Source organism: Schistocerca cancellata, unplaced genomic scaffold (assembly GCF_023864275.1).
Source record: "Schistocerca cancellata isolate TAMUIC-IGC-003103 unplaced genomic scaffold, iqSchCanc2.1 HiC_scaffold_413, whole genome shotgun sequence".
Lineage (NCBI taxonomy): Eukaryota > Metazoa > Arthropoda > Insecta > Orthoptera > Acrididae > Schistocerca > Schistocerca cancellata.
The window spans coordinates 77,745-89,466 of NW_026046430.1; the positions used below are offsets into that span (position 1 = coordinate 77,745).

Below are 11,722 nucleotides of genomic sequence, written 5' to 3' on the forward strand. Positions count from 1 at the left end.
AGCTAACGCAAGTCGAATGTTTTACCGTGTGTATCTGCTAGATACTGCCTCTCATATGGTGGAGAGGCTCACTCCTTCTTGTGTCTCGTTCTCTGCACACGAGTTGCCCCTGGCATCGATATAGCACGGGTTTTCTAGCGTCAGCGTGGCGTCACGTCAAGTCAGCGAATTCAATATCACACGAATCGAGTCGACATGTTTGCTTGTTACGATGACGGAAGCTGAAGAAATGTGTGTGGAACTTCACTGCATCGGCTGCTCGCCCTTCAGCGTCCCTGTGTCTTATCAGACGAAGGTGACTGTGAAATTGGCAGCGAGGCAGAAGTGAACGAACACATGCAAATGGCAACCTTCGACGTCAGCCGAAATAGCTCAGTTGGGAGAGCGTTAGACTGAAGATCTAAAGGTCCCTGGTTCGATCCCGGGTTTCGGCAGGTACTCGTTTTGGTGCGACGCCAATGGAATTACTCTGCGTTTGTGATAATGCAACTACCGCTGACAACAAAAATGACTCTCTCCTGTAGCTGTTCTGGTTGTCTATTGCATGCCATAAGAGGAACTTACTAGACAACTAACTCCCTTAGAAGCAAAAGAATTAAAAATATCCTACCGACTGCATTCCTTTTTCTGTGTCAGGTGGTGAAGAACGTCTTCAACGGAACCGTGAAATGAGCGAAAGCGTGGGAAACATTGCATTCGAAATGCTTGTGAATTTTCCAATTGCCCAGTGAGTGTCGACAAAACACGTAAATTCTCTGCTCCAACGTATGAGACGTAACAGCTGGTGCAATTTGTTGTTGCATCGTGTGTCAGCAGTCTTCGATAGTGTGTTACGGGCTTAGCGCGATAAGTTTGTAGACAGCATTTAGGCGACGTTTTATTAGTAACGGCCCCATGCAGCGATTGCACAACAGTAAAGGACATGAGTCAATGTATAGTTGTGCATCGTAGGAGATTTTGCACCCTTGTGTGAGCCCGGATAGCTCAGTCGGTAGAGCATTAGGCTTTTAACCTAAGGGTCCAGGGTTCAAGACCCTGTTCGGGCGGAAATTTTAATACTTTGGTAACGATTCGTCTGGTAGCGGCGGAAACGCTACGGAAAATAATGCAGCTACGCCGTTTTCTGACACCACAGTGTTTTAAACGGTAGCAGTTGCATGTGTCGGGAGAACACCGCGCTAACGGCAGTCGTGGCCGAGTGGTTAAGGCGTCTGACTCGAAATCAGATTCCCTCTGGGAGCGTAGGTTCGAATCCTACCGGCTGCGTGCGATTTTGCGTAAAGAGGAGCAAACGTTTTCGCACACATGTGACATGCGTGGGCGAATGCGGGTGCAACCAGTGACGCCATTCTCAACAAGACGAAAATTTCCGTTTTAAGAATACTGAGTTTTCGCGACGACCGCTGCTTACTGTGCCTATCGGTTCACCTCGCACTGACGCTGGGACTGCAGAAAGCCGTCGCTGAGATGGTGAGTACACAGATGTGCTCGAAAGTGTTGGACAGAGCTAACATTTCATTTTCTTTTTAAGAATCGCAATTTCAATCATTCGAGTGCGGCAAAAGCAGTAGTGCAGCGTTTTTTTTTTTTTTTTTTTCTTTTCTTAAGATCTCGCAGCTGCTTGGAGGTATGTCCATCGTTTTAAGACGACAGAAAACTAGCGTCAGCGGTGCGTCAGTGGGAAGTCGGTGAAGTCGCCATTGGAGCCATAAGCCAGCAATTACGACATGCGAAACACTCGCACACCACGCAGCTGTACGATAATGCTCGTGCGTGGGCCCGCGTAGCTGAGTCGGTAGAGCGTTAGGTTTTCAACCGAAGGGTCCTGGGTTCAAGTCCCTGTCTGGGCGAAAATTAGTACACTTTCGTAACGGCTAATGGAAACCCTAGAGCAAAGAGTGAGGCCACGCCGTTTTCTGCCACCAGATTGCTTCTAAAGATGGCGGTTTGACTTGTCGGGAGTCGCTTTCGCCACCGGCAGTCGTGGCCGAGTGGTTAAGGCGTCTGACTTGAAATCAGATTCCCTCTGGGAGCGTAGGTTCGAGTCCTGCCGACTGCGAAAATTTTCTCGCTCTCAAAAGGCGGACGTTGAGCTGCATCCTAGCAGTTGCGTCACTACTAAACACGCGGGTCACCAGCAATGTGCAGTGTTATTTGATCGAGGGCGCAGCGTTACAGTCGCGCCCAGAAGCCGCAGCTCATCTCCTCGTCTCACAGCCGTCCACCAGGTGTTAGTACAAGTGTCGCCTCACTGGGCAGTGCAGATGTGTCCATTTTAGCTTACAGACGATGACATGTAGCAATTTATGAGCTAACGCAAGTCGAATGTTTTACCGTGTGTATCTGCTAGATACTGCCTCTCATATGGTGGAGAGGCTCACTCCTTCTTGTGTCTCGTTCTCTGCACACGAGTTGCCCCTGGCATCGATATAGCACGGGTTTTCTAGCGTCAGCGTGGCGTCACGTCAAGTCAGCGAATTCAATATCACACGAATCGAGTCGACATGTTTGCTTGTTACGATGACGGAAGCTGAAGAAATGTGTGTGGAACTTCACTGCATCGGCTGCTCGCCCTTCAGCGTCCCTGTGTCTTATCAGACGAAGGTGACTGTGAAATTGGCAGCGAGGCAGAAGTGAACGAACACATGCAAATGGCAACCTTCGACGTCAGCCGAAATAGCTCAGTTGGGAGAGCGTTAGACTGAAGATCTAAAGGTCCCTGGTTCGATCCCGGGTTTCGGCAGGTACTCGTTTTGGTGCGACGCCAATGGAATTACTCTGCGTTTGTGATAATGCAACTACCGCTGACAACAAAAATGACTCTCTCCTGTAGCTGTTCTGGTTGTCTATTGCATGCCATAAGAGGAACTTACTAGACAACTAACTCCCTTAGAAGCAAAAGAATTAAAAATATCCTACCGACTGCATTCCTTTTTCTGTGTCAGGTGGTGAAGAACGTCTTCAACGGAACCGTGAAATGAGCGAAAGCGTGGGAAACATTGCATTCGAAATGCTTGTGAATTTTCCAATTGCCCAGTGAGTGTCGACAAAACACGTAAATTCTCTGCTCCAACGTATGAGACGTAACAGCTGGTGCAATTTGTTGTTGCATCGTGTGTCAGCAGTCTTCGATAGTGTGTTACGGGCTTAGCGCGATAAGTTTGTAGACAGCATTTAGGCGACGTTTTATTAGTAACGGCCCCATGCAGCGATTGCACAACAGTAAAGGACATGAGTCAATGTATAGTTGTGCATCGTAGGAGATTTTGCACCCTTGTGTGAGCCCGGATAGCTCAGTCGGTAGAGCATTAGGCTTTTAACCTAAGGGTCCAGGGTTCAAGTCCCTGTTCGGGCGGAAATTTTAATACTTTGGTAACGATTCGTCTGGTAGCGGCGGAAACGCTACGGAAAATAATGCAGCTACGCCGTTTTCTGACACCACAGTGTTTTAAACGGTAGCAGTTGCATGTGTCGGGAGAACACCGCGCTAACGGCAGTCGTGGCCGAGTGGTTAAGGCGTCTGACTCGAAATCAGATTCCCTCTGGGAGCGTAGGTTCGAATCCTACCGGCTGCGTGCGATTTTGCGTAAAGAGGAGCAAACGTTTTCGCACACATGTGACATGCGTGGGCGAATGCGGGTGCAACCAGTGACGCCATTCTCAACAAGACGAAAATTTCCGTTTTAAGAATACTGAGTTTTCGCGACGACCGCTGCTTACTGTGCCTATCGGTTCACCTCGCACTGACGCTGGGACTGCAGAAAGCCGTCGCTGAGATGGTGAGTACACAGATGTGCTCGAAAGTGTTGGACAGAGCTAACATTTCATTTTCTTTTTAAGAATCGCAATTTCAATCATTCGAGTGCGGCAAAAGCAGTAGTGCAGCGTTTTTTTTTTTTTTTTTTCTTTTCTTAAGATCTCGCAGCTGCTTGGAGGTATGTCCATCGTTTTAAGACGACAGAAAACTAGCGTCAGCGGTGCGTCAGTGGGAAGTCGGTGAAGTCGCCATTGGAGCCATAAGCCAGCAATTACGACATGCGAAACACTCGCACACCACGCAGCTGTACGATAATGCTCGTGCGTGGGCCCGCGTAGCTGAGTCGGTAGAGCGTTAGGTTTTCAACCGAAGGGTCCTGGGTTCAAGTCCCTGTCTGGGCGAAAATTAGTACACTTTCGTAACGGCTAATGGAAACCCTAGAGCAAAGAGTGAGGCCACGCCGTTTTCTGCCACCAGATTGCTTCTAAAGATGGCGGTTTGACTTGTCGGGAGTCGCTTCCGCCACCGGCAGTCGTGGCCGAGTGGTTAAGGCGTCTGACTTGAAATCAGATTCCCTCTGGGAGCGTAGGTTCGAGTCCTGCCGACTGCGAAAATTTTCTCGCTCTCAAAAGGCGGACGTTGAGCTGCATCCTAGCAGTTGCGTCACTACTAAACACGCGGGTCACCAGCAATGTGCAGTGTTATTTGATCGAGGGCGCAGCGTTACAGTCGCGCCCAGAAGCCGCAGCTCATCTCCTCGTCTCACAGCCGTCCACCAGGTGTTAGTACAAGTGTCGCCTCACTGGGCAGTGCAGATGTGTCCATTTTAGCTTACAGACGATGACATGTAGCAATTTATGAGCTAACGCAAGTCGAATGTTTTACCGTGTGTATCTGCTAGATACTGCCTCTCATATGGTGGAGAGGCTCACTCCTTCTTGTGTCTCGTTCTCTGCACACGAGTTGCCCCTGGCATCGATATAGCACGGGTTTTCTAGCGTCAGCGTGGCGTCACGTCAAGTCAGCGAATTCAATATCACACGAATCGAGTCGACATGTTTGCTTGTTACGATGACGGAAGCTGAAGAAATGTGTGTGGAACTTCACTGCATCGGCTGCTCGCCCTTCAGCGTCCCTGTGTCTTATCAGACGAAGGTGACTGTGAAATTGGCAGCGAGGCAGAAGTGAACGAACACATGCAAATGGCAACCTTCGACGTCAGCCGAAATAGCTCAGTTGGGAGAGCGTTAGACTGAAGATCTAAATGTCCCTGGTTCGATCCCGGGTTTCGGCAGGTACTCGTTTTGGTGCGACGCCAATGGAATTACTCTGCGTTTGTGATAATGCAACTACCGCTGACAACAAAAATGACTCTCTCCTGTAGCTGTTCTGGTTGTCTATTGCATGCCATAAGAGGAACTTACTAGACAACTAACTCCCTTAGAAGCAAAAGAATTAAAAATATCCTACCGACTGCATTCCTTTTTCTGTGTCAGGTGGTGAAGAACGTCTTCAACGGAACCGTGAAATGAGCGAAAGCGTGGGAAACATTGCATTCGAAATGCTTGTGAATTTTCCAATTGCCCAGTGAGTGTCGACAAAACACGTAAATTCTCTGCTCCAACGTATGAGACGTAACAGCTGGTGCAATTTGTTGTTGCATCGTGTGTCAGCAGTCTTCGATAGTGTGTTACGGGCTTAGCGCGATAAGTTTGTAGACAGCATTTAGGCGACGTTTTATTAGTAACGGCCCCATGCAGCGATTGCACAACAGTAAAGGACATGAGTCAATGTATAGTTGTGCATCGTAGGAGATTTTGCACCCTTGTGTGAGCCCGGATAGCTCAGTCGGTAGAGCATTAGGCTTTTAACCTAAGGGTCCAGGGTTCAAGACCCTGTTCGGGCGGAAATTTTAATACTTTGGTAACGATTCGTCTGGTAGCGGCGGAAACGCTACGGAAAATAATGCAGCTACGCCGTTTTCTGACACCACAGTGTTTTAAACGGTAGCAGTTGCATGTGTCGGGAGAACACCGCGCTAACGGCAGTCGTGGCCGAGTGGTTAAGGCGTCTGACTCGAAATCAGATTCCCTCTGGGAGCGTAGGTTCGAATCCTACCGGCTGCGTGCGATTTTGCGTAAAGAGGAGCAAACGTTTTCGCACACATGTGACATGCGTGGGCGAATGCGGGTGCAACCAGTGACGCCATTCTCAACAAGACGAAAATTTCCGTTTTAAGAATACTGAGTTTTCGCGACGACCGCTGCTTACTGTGCCTATCGGTTCACCTCGCACTGACGCTGGGACTGCAGAAAGCCGTCGCTGAGATGGTGAGTACACAGATGTGCTCGAAAGTGTTGGACAGAGCTAACATTTCATTTTCTTTTTAAGAATCGCAATTTCAATCATTCGAGTGCGGCAAAAGCAGTAGTGCAGCGTTTTTTTTTTTTTTTTTTTCTTTTCTTAAGATCTCGCAGCTGCTTGGAGGTATGTCCATCGTTTTAAGACGACAGAAAACTAGCGTCAGCGGTGCGTCAGTGGGAAGTCGGTGAAGTCGCCATTGGAGCCATAAGCCAGCAATTACGACATGCGAAACACTCGCACACCACGCAGCTGTACGATAATGCTCGTGCGTGGGCCCGCGTAGCTGAGTCGGTAGAGCGTTAGGTTTTCAACCGAAGGGTCCTGGGTTCAAGTCCCTGTCTGGGCGAAAATTAGTACACTTTCGTAACGGCTAATGGAAACCCTAGAGCAAAGAGTGAGGCCACGCCGTTTTCTGCCACCAGATTGCTTCTAAAGATGGCGGTTTGACTTGTCGGGAGTCGCTTTCGCCACCGGCAGTCGTGGCCGAGTGGTTAAGGCGTCTGACTTGAAATCAGATTCCCTCTGGGAGCGTAGGTTCGAGTCCTGCCGACTGCGAAAATTTTCTCGCTCTCAAAAGGCGGACGTTGAGCTGCATCCTAGCAGTTGCGTCACTACTAAACACGCGGGTCACCAGCAATGTGCAGTGTTATTTGATCGAGGGCGCAGCGTTACAGTCGCGCCCAGAAGCCGCAGCTCATCTCCTCGTCTCACAGCCGTCCACCAGGTGTTAGTACAAGTGTCGCCTCACTGGGCAGTGCAGATGTGTCCATTTTAGCTTACAGACGATGACATGTAGCAATTTATGAGCTAACGCAAGTCGAATGTTTTACCGTGTGTATCTGCTAGATACTGCCTCTCATATGGTGGAGAGGCTCACTCCTTCTTGTGTCTCGTTCTCTGCACACGAGTTGCCCCTGGCATCGATATAGCACGGGTTTTCTAGCGTCAGCGTGGCGTCACGTCAAGTCAGCGAATTCAATATCACACGAATCGAGTCGACATGTTTGCTTGTTACGATGACGGAAGCTGAAGAAATGTGTGTGGAACTTCACTGCATCGGCTGCTCGCCCTTCAGCGTCCCTGTGTCTTATCAGACGAAGGTGACTGTGAAATTGGCAGCGAGGCAGAAGTGAACGAACACATGCAAATGGCAACCTTCGACGTCAGCCGAAATAGCTCAGTTGGGAGAGCGTTAGACTGAAGATCTAAAGGTCCCTGGTTCGATCCCGGGTTTCGGCAGGTACTCGTTTTGGTGCGACGCCAATGGAATTACTCTGCGTTTGTGATAATGCAACTACCGCTGACAACAAAAATGACTCTCTCCTGTAGCTGTTCTGGTTGTCTATTGCATGCCATAAGAGGAACTTACTAGACAACTAACTCCCTTAGAAGCAAAAGAATTAAAAATATCCTACCGACTGCATTCCTTTTTCTGTGTCAGGTGGTGAAGAACGTCTTCAACGGAACCGTGAAATGAGCGAAAGCGTGGGAAACATTGCATTCGAAATGCTTGTGAATTTTCCAATTGCCCAGTGAGTGTCGACAAAACACGTAAATTCTCTGCTCCAACGTATGAGACGTAACAGCTGGTGCAATTTGTTGTTGCATCGTGTGTCAGCAGTCTTCGATAGTGTGTTACGGGCTTAGCGCGATAAGTTTGTAGACAGCATTTAGGCGACGTTTTATTAGTAACGGCCCCATGCAGCGATTGCACAACAGTAAAGGACATGAGTCAATGTATAGTTGTGCATCGTAGGAGATTTTGCACCCTTGTGTGAGCCCGGATAGCTCAGTCGGTAGAGCATTAGGCTTTTAACCTAAGGGTCCAGGGTTCAAGTCCCTGTTCGGGCGGAAATTTTAATACTTTGGTAACGATTCGTCTGGTAGCGGCGGAAACGCTACGGAAAATAATGCAGCTACGCCGTTTTCTGACACCACAGTGTTTTAAACGGTAGCAGTTGCATGTGTCGGGAGAACACCGCGCTAACGGCAGTCGTGGCCGAGTGGTTAAGGCGTCTGACTCGAAATCAGATTCCCTCTGGGAGCGTAGGTTCGAATCCTACCGGCTGCGTGCGATTTTGCGTAAAGAGGAGCAAACGTTTTCGCACACATGTGACATGCGTGGGCGAATGCGGGTGCAACCAGTGACGCCATTCTCAACAAGACGAAAATTTCCGTTTTAAGAATACTGAGTTTTCGCGACGACCGCTGCTTACTGTGCCTATCGGTTCACCTCGCACTGACGCTGGGACTGCAGAAAGCCGTCGCTGAGATGGTGAGTACACAGATGTGCTCGAAAGTGTTGGACAGAGCTAACATTTCATTTTCTTTTTAAGAATCGCAATTTCAATCATTCGAGTGCGGCAAAAGCAGTAGTGCAGCGTTTTTTTTTTTTTTTTTTTTCTTTTCTTAAGATCTCGCAGCTGCTTGGAGGTATGTCCATCGTTTTAAGACGACAGAAAACTAGCGTCAGCGGTGCGTCAGTGGGAAGTCGGTGAAGTCGCCATTGGAGCCATAAGCCAGCAATTACGACATGCGAAACACTCGCACACCACGCAGCTGTACGATAATGCTCGTGCGTGGGCCCGCGTAGCTGAGTCGGTAGAGCGTTAGGTTTTCAACCGAAGGGTCCTGGGTTCAAGTCCCTGTCTGGGCGAAAATTAGTACACTTTCGTAACGGCTAATGGAAACCCTAGAGCAAAGAGTGAGGCCACGCCGTTTTCTGCCACCAGATTGCTTCTAAAGATGGCGGTTTGACTTGTCGGGAGTCGCTTTCGCCACCGGCAGTCGTGGCCGAGTGGTTAAGGCGTCTGACTTGAAATCAGATTCCCTCTGGGAGCGTAGGTTCGAGTCCTGCCGACTGCGAAAATTTTCTCGCTCTCAAAAGGCGGACGTTGAGCTGCATCCTAGCAGTTGCGTCACTACTAAACACGCGGGTCACCAGCAATGTGCAGTGTTATTTGATCGAGGGCGCAGCGTTACAGTCGCGCCCAGAAGCCGCAGCTCATCTCCTCGTCTCACAGCCGTCCACCAGGTGTTAGTACAAGTGTCGCCTCACTGGGCAGTGCAGATGTGTCCATTTTAGCTTACAGACGATGACATGTAGCAATTTATGAGCTAACGCAAGTCGAATGTTTTACCGTGTGTATCTGCTAGATACTGCCTCTCATATGGTGGAGAGGCTCACTCCTTCTTGTGTCTCGTTCTCTGCACACGAGTTGCCCCTGGCATCGATATAGCACGGGTTTTCTAGCGTCAGCGTGGCGTCACGTCAAGTCAGCGAATTCAATATCACACGAATCGAGTCGACATGTTTGCTTGTTACGATGACGGAAGCTGAAGAAATGTGTGTGGAACTTCACTGCATCGGCTGCTCGCCCTTCAGCGTCCCTGTGTCTTATCAGACGAAGGTGACTGTGAAATTGGCAGCGAGGCAGAAGTGAACGAACACATGCAAATGGCAACCTTCGACGTCAGCCGAAATAGCTCAGTTGGGAGAGCGTTAGACTGAAGATCTAAAGGTCCCTGGTTCGATCCCGGGTTTCGGCAGGTACTCGTTTTGGTGCGACGCCAATGGAATTACTCTGCGTTTGTGATAATGCAACTACCGCTGACAACAAAAATGACTCTCTCCTGTAGCTGTTCTGGTTGTCTATTGCATGCCATAAGAGGAACTTACTAGACAACTAACTCCCTTAGAAGCAAAAGAATTAAAAATATCCTACCGACTGCATTCCTTTTTCTGTGTCAGGTGGTGAAGAACGTCTTCAACGGAACCGTGAAATGAGCGAAAGCGTGGGAAACATTGCATTCGAAATGCTTGTGAATTTTCCAATTGCCCAGTGAGTGTCGACAAAACACGTAAATTCTCTGCTCCAACGTATGAGACGTAACAGCTGGTGCAATTTGTTGTTGCATCGTGTGTCAGCAGTCTTCGATAGTGTGTTACGGGCTTAGCGCGATAAGTTTGTAGACAGCATTTAGGCGACGTTTTATTAGTAACGGCCCCATGCAGCGATTGCACAACAGTAAAGGACATGAGTCAATGTATAGTTGTGCATCGTAGGAGATTTTGCACCCTTGTGTGAGCCCGGATAGCTCAGTCGGTAGAGCATTAGGCTTTTAACCTAAGGGTCCAGGGTTCAAGTCCCTGTTCGGGCGGAAATTTTAATACTTTGGTAACGATTCGTCTGGTAGCGGCGGAAACGCTACGGAAAATAATGCAGCTACGCCGTTTTCTGACACCACAGTGTTTTAAACGGTAGCAGTTGCATGTGTCGGGAGAACACCGCGCTAACGGCAGTCGTGGCCGAGTGGTTAAGGCGTCTGACTCGAAATCAGATTCCCTCTGGGAGCGTAGGTTCGAATCCTACCGGCTGCGTGCGATTTTGCGTAAAGAGGAGCAAACGTTTTCGCACACATGTGACATGCGTGGGCGAATGCGGGTGCAACCAGTGACGCCATTCTCAACAAGACGAAAATTTCCGTTTTAAGAATACTGAGTTTTCGCGACGACCGCTGCTTACTGTGCCTATCGGTTCACCTCGCACTGACGCTGGGACTGCAGAAAGCCGTCGCTGAGATGGTGAGTACACAGATGTGCTCGAAAGTGTTGGACAGAGCTAACATTTCATTTTCTTTTTAAGAATCGCAATTTCAATCATTCGAGTGCGGCAAAAGCAGTAGTGCAGCGTTTTTTTTTTTTTTTTTTTCTTTTCTTAAGATCTCGCAGCTGCTTGGAGGTATGTCCATCGTTTTAAGACGACAGAAAACTAGCGTCAGCGGTGCGTCAGTGGGAAGTCGGTGAAGTCGCCATTGGAGCCATAAGCCAGCAATTACGACATGCGAAACACTCGCACACCACGCAGCTGTACGATAATGCTCGTGCGTGGGCCCGCGTAGCTGAGTCGGTAGAGCGTTAGGTTTTCAACCGAAGGGTCCTGGGTTCAAGTCCCTGTCTGGGCGAAAATTAGTACACTTTCGTAACGGCTAATGGAAACCCTAGAGCAAAGAGTGAGGCCACGCCGTTTTCTGCCACCAGATTGCTTCTAAAGATGGCGGTTTGACTTGTCGGGAGTCGCTTCCGCCACCGGCAGTCGTGGCCGAGTGGTTAAGGCGTCTGACTTGAAATCAGATTCCCTCTGGGAGCGTAGGTTCGAGTCCTGCCGACTGCGAAAATTTTCTCGCTCTCAAAAGGCGGACGTTGAGCTGCATCCTAGCAGTTGCGTCACTACTAAACACGCGGGTCACCAGCAATGTGCAGTGTTATTTGATCGAGGGCGCAGCGTTACAGTCGCGCCCAGAAGCCGCAGCTCATCTCCTCGTCTCACAGCCGTCCACCAGGTGTTAGTACAAGTGTCGCCTCACTGGGCAGTGCAGATGTGTCCATTTTAGCTTACAGACGATGACATGTAGCAATTTATGAGCTAACGCAAGTCGAATGTTTTACCGTGTGTATCTGCTAGATACTGCCTCTCATATGGTGGAGAGGCTCACTCCTTCTTGTGTCTCGTTCTCTGCACACGAGTTGCCCCTGGCATCGATATAGCACGGGTTTTCTAGCGTCAGCGTGGCGTCACGTCAAGTCAGCGAATTCAATAT

General features: G+C 49.3%; 20 non-coding genes across 20 annotated transcripts; all 20 read left to right on the plus strand.

Annotated features, from left to right (window-relative positions):
- The first annotated feature begins 361 nt into the window (after positions 1-361).
- On the plus strand, positions 362-434 carry Trnaf-gaa (transfer RNA phenylalanine (anticodon GAA)). The gene has a single exon. It is a non-coding gene; the product is annotated as a tRNA-Phe (tRNA).
- A 539-nt stretch (positions 435-973) lies between these two features.
- Trnak-uuu (transfer RNA lysine (anticodon UUU)) lies at positions 974-1,046 on the plus strand. Its single transcript has one exon. It is a non-coding gene; the product is annotated as a tRNA-Lys (tRNA).
- A 138-nt stretch (positions 1,047-1,184) lies between these two features.
- On the plus strand, positions 1,185-1,266 carry Trnas-cga (transfer RNA serine (anticodon CGA)). Its single transcript has one exon. It is a non-coding gene; the product is annotated as a tRNA-Ser (tRNA).
- A 711-nt stretch (positions 1,267-1,977) lies between these two features.
- Positions 1,978-2,059, plus strand: Trnas-uga (transfer RNA serine (anticodon UGA)). Its single transcript has one exon. It is a non-coding gene; the product is annotated as a tRNA-Ser (tRNA).
- A 611-nt stretch (positions 2,060-2,670) lies between these two features.
- Positions 2,671-2,743, plus strand: Trnaf-gaa (transfer RNA phenylalanine (anticodon GAA)). Its single transcript has one exon. It is a non-coding gene; the product is annotated as a tRNA-Phe (tRNA).
- Positions 2,744-3,282: 539 nt separating this feature from the next.
- Positions 3,283-3,355, plus strand: Trnak-uuu (transfer RNA lysine (anticodon UUU)). Its single transcript has one exon. It is a non-coding gene; the product is annotated as a tRNA-Lys (tRNA).
- Positions 3,356-3,493: 138 nt separating this feature from the next.
- On the plus strand, positions 3,494-3,575 carry Trnas-cga (transfer RNA serine (anticodon CGA)). The gene has a single exon. It is a non-coding gene; the product is annotated as a tRNA-Ser (tRNA).
- A 710-nt stretch (positions 3,576-4,285) lies between these two features.
- On the plus strand, positions 4,286-4,367 carry Trnas-uga (transfer RNA serine (anticodon UGA)). Its single transcript has one exon. It is a non-coding gene; the product is annotated as a tRNA-Ser (tRNA).
- A 611-nt stretch (positions 4,368-4,978) lies between these two features.
- Trnaf-gaa (transfer RNA phenylalanine (anticodon GAA)) lies at positions 4,979-5,051 on the plus strand. The gene has a single exon. It is a non-coding gene; the product is annotated as a tRNA-Phe (tRNA).
- A 539-nt stretch (positions 5,052-5,590) lies between these two features.
- Positions 5,591-5,663, plus strand: Trnak-uuu (transfer RNA lysine (anticodon UUU)). Its single transcript has one exon. It is a non-coding gene; the product is annotated as a tRNA-Lys (tRNA).
- Positions 5,664-5,801: 138 nt separating this feature from the next.
- Trnas-cga (transfer RNA serine (anticodon CGA)) lies at positions 5,802-5,883 on the plus strand. The gene has a single exon. It is a non-coding gene; the product is annotated as a tRNA-Ser (tRNA).
- A 711-nt stretch (positions 5,884-6,594) lies between these two features.
- On the plus strand, positions 6,595-6,676 carry Trnas-uga (transfer RNA serine (anticodon UGA)). Its single transcript has one exon. It is a non-coding gene; the product is annotated as a tRNA-Ser (tRNA).
- A 611-nt stretch (positions 6,677-7,287) lies between these two features.
- Positions 7,288-7,360, plus strand: Trnaf-gaa (transfer RNA phenylalanine (anticodon GAA)). Its single transcript has one exon. It is a non-coding gene; the product is annotated as a tRNA-Phe (tRNA).
- A 539-nt stretch (positions 7,361-7,899) lies between these two features.
- On the plus strand, positions 7,900-7,972 carry Trnak-uuu (transfer RNA lysine (anticodon UUU)). The gene has a single exon. It is a non-coding gene; the product is annotated as a tRNA-Lys (tRNA).
- Positions 7,973-8,110: 138 nt separating this feature from the next.
- Trnas-cga (transfer RNA serine (anticodon CGA)) lies at positions 8,111-8,192 on the plus strand. Its single transcript has one exon. It is a non-coding gene; the product is annotated as a tRNA-Ser (tRNA).
- Positions 8,193-8,904: 712 nt separating this feature from the next.
- On the plus strand, positions 8,905-8,986 carry Trnas-uga (transfer RNA serine (anticodon UGA)). Its single transcript has one exon. It is a non-coding gene; the product is annotated as a tRNA-Ser (tRNA).
- A 611-nt stretch (positions 8,987-9,597) lies between these two features.
- On the plus strand, positions 9,598-9,670 carry Trnaf-gaa (transfer RNA phenylalanine (anticodon GAA)). Its single transcript has one exon. It is a non-coding gene; the product is annotated as a tRNA-Phe (tRNA).
- Positions 9,671-10,209: 539 nt separating this feature from the next.
- On the plus strand, positions 10,210-10,282 carry Trnak-uuu (transfer RNA lysine (anticodon UUU)). Its single transcript has one exon. It is a non-coding gene; the product is annotated as a tRNA-Lys (tRNA).
- Positions 10,283-10,420: 138 nt separating this feature from the next.
- Trnas-cga (transfer RNA serine (anticodon CGA)) lies at positions 10,421-10,502 on the plus strand. Its single transcript has one exon. It is a non-coding gene; the product is annotated as a tRNA-Ser (tRNA).
- Positions 10,503-11,213: 711 nt separating this feature from the next.
- On the plus strand, positions 11,214-11,295 carry Trnas-uga (transfer RNA serine (anticodon UGA)). The gene has a single exon. It is a non-coding gene; the product is annotated as a tRNA-Ser (tRNA).
- The last annotated feature ends 427 nt before the right edge of the window (positions 11,296-11,722 follow it).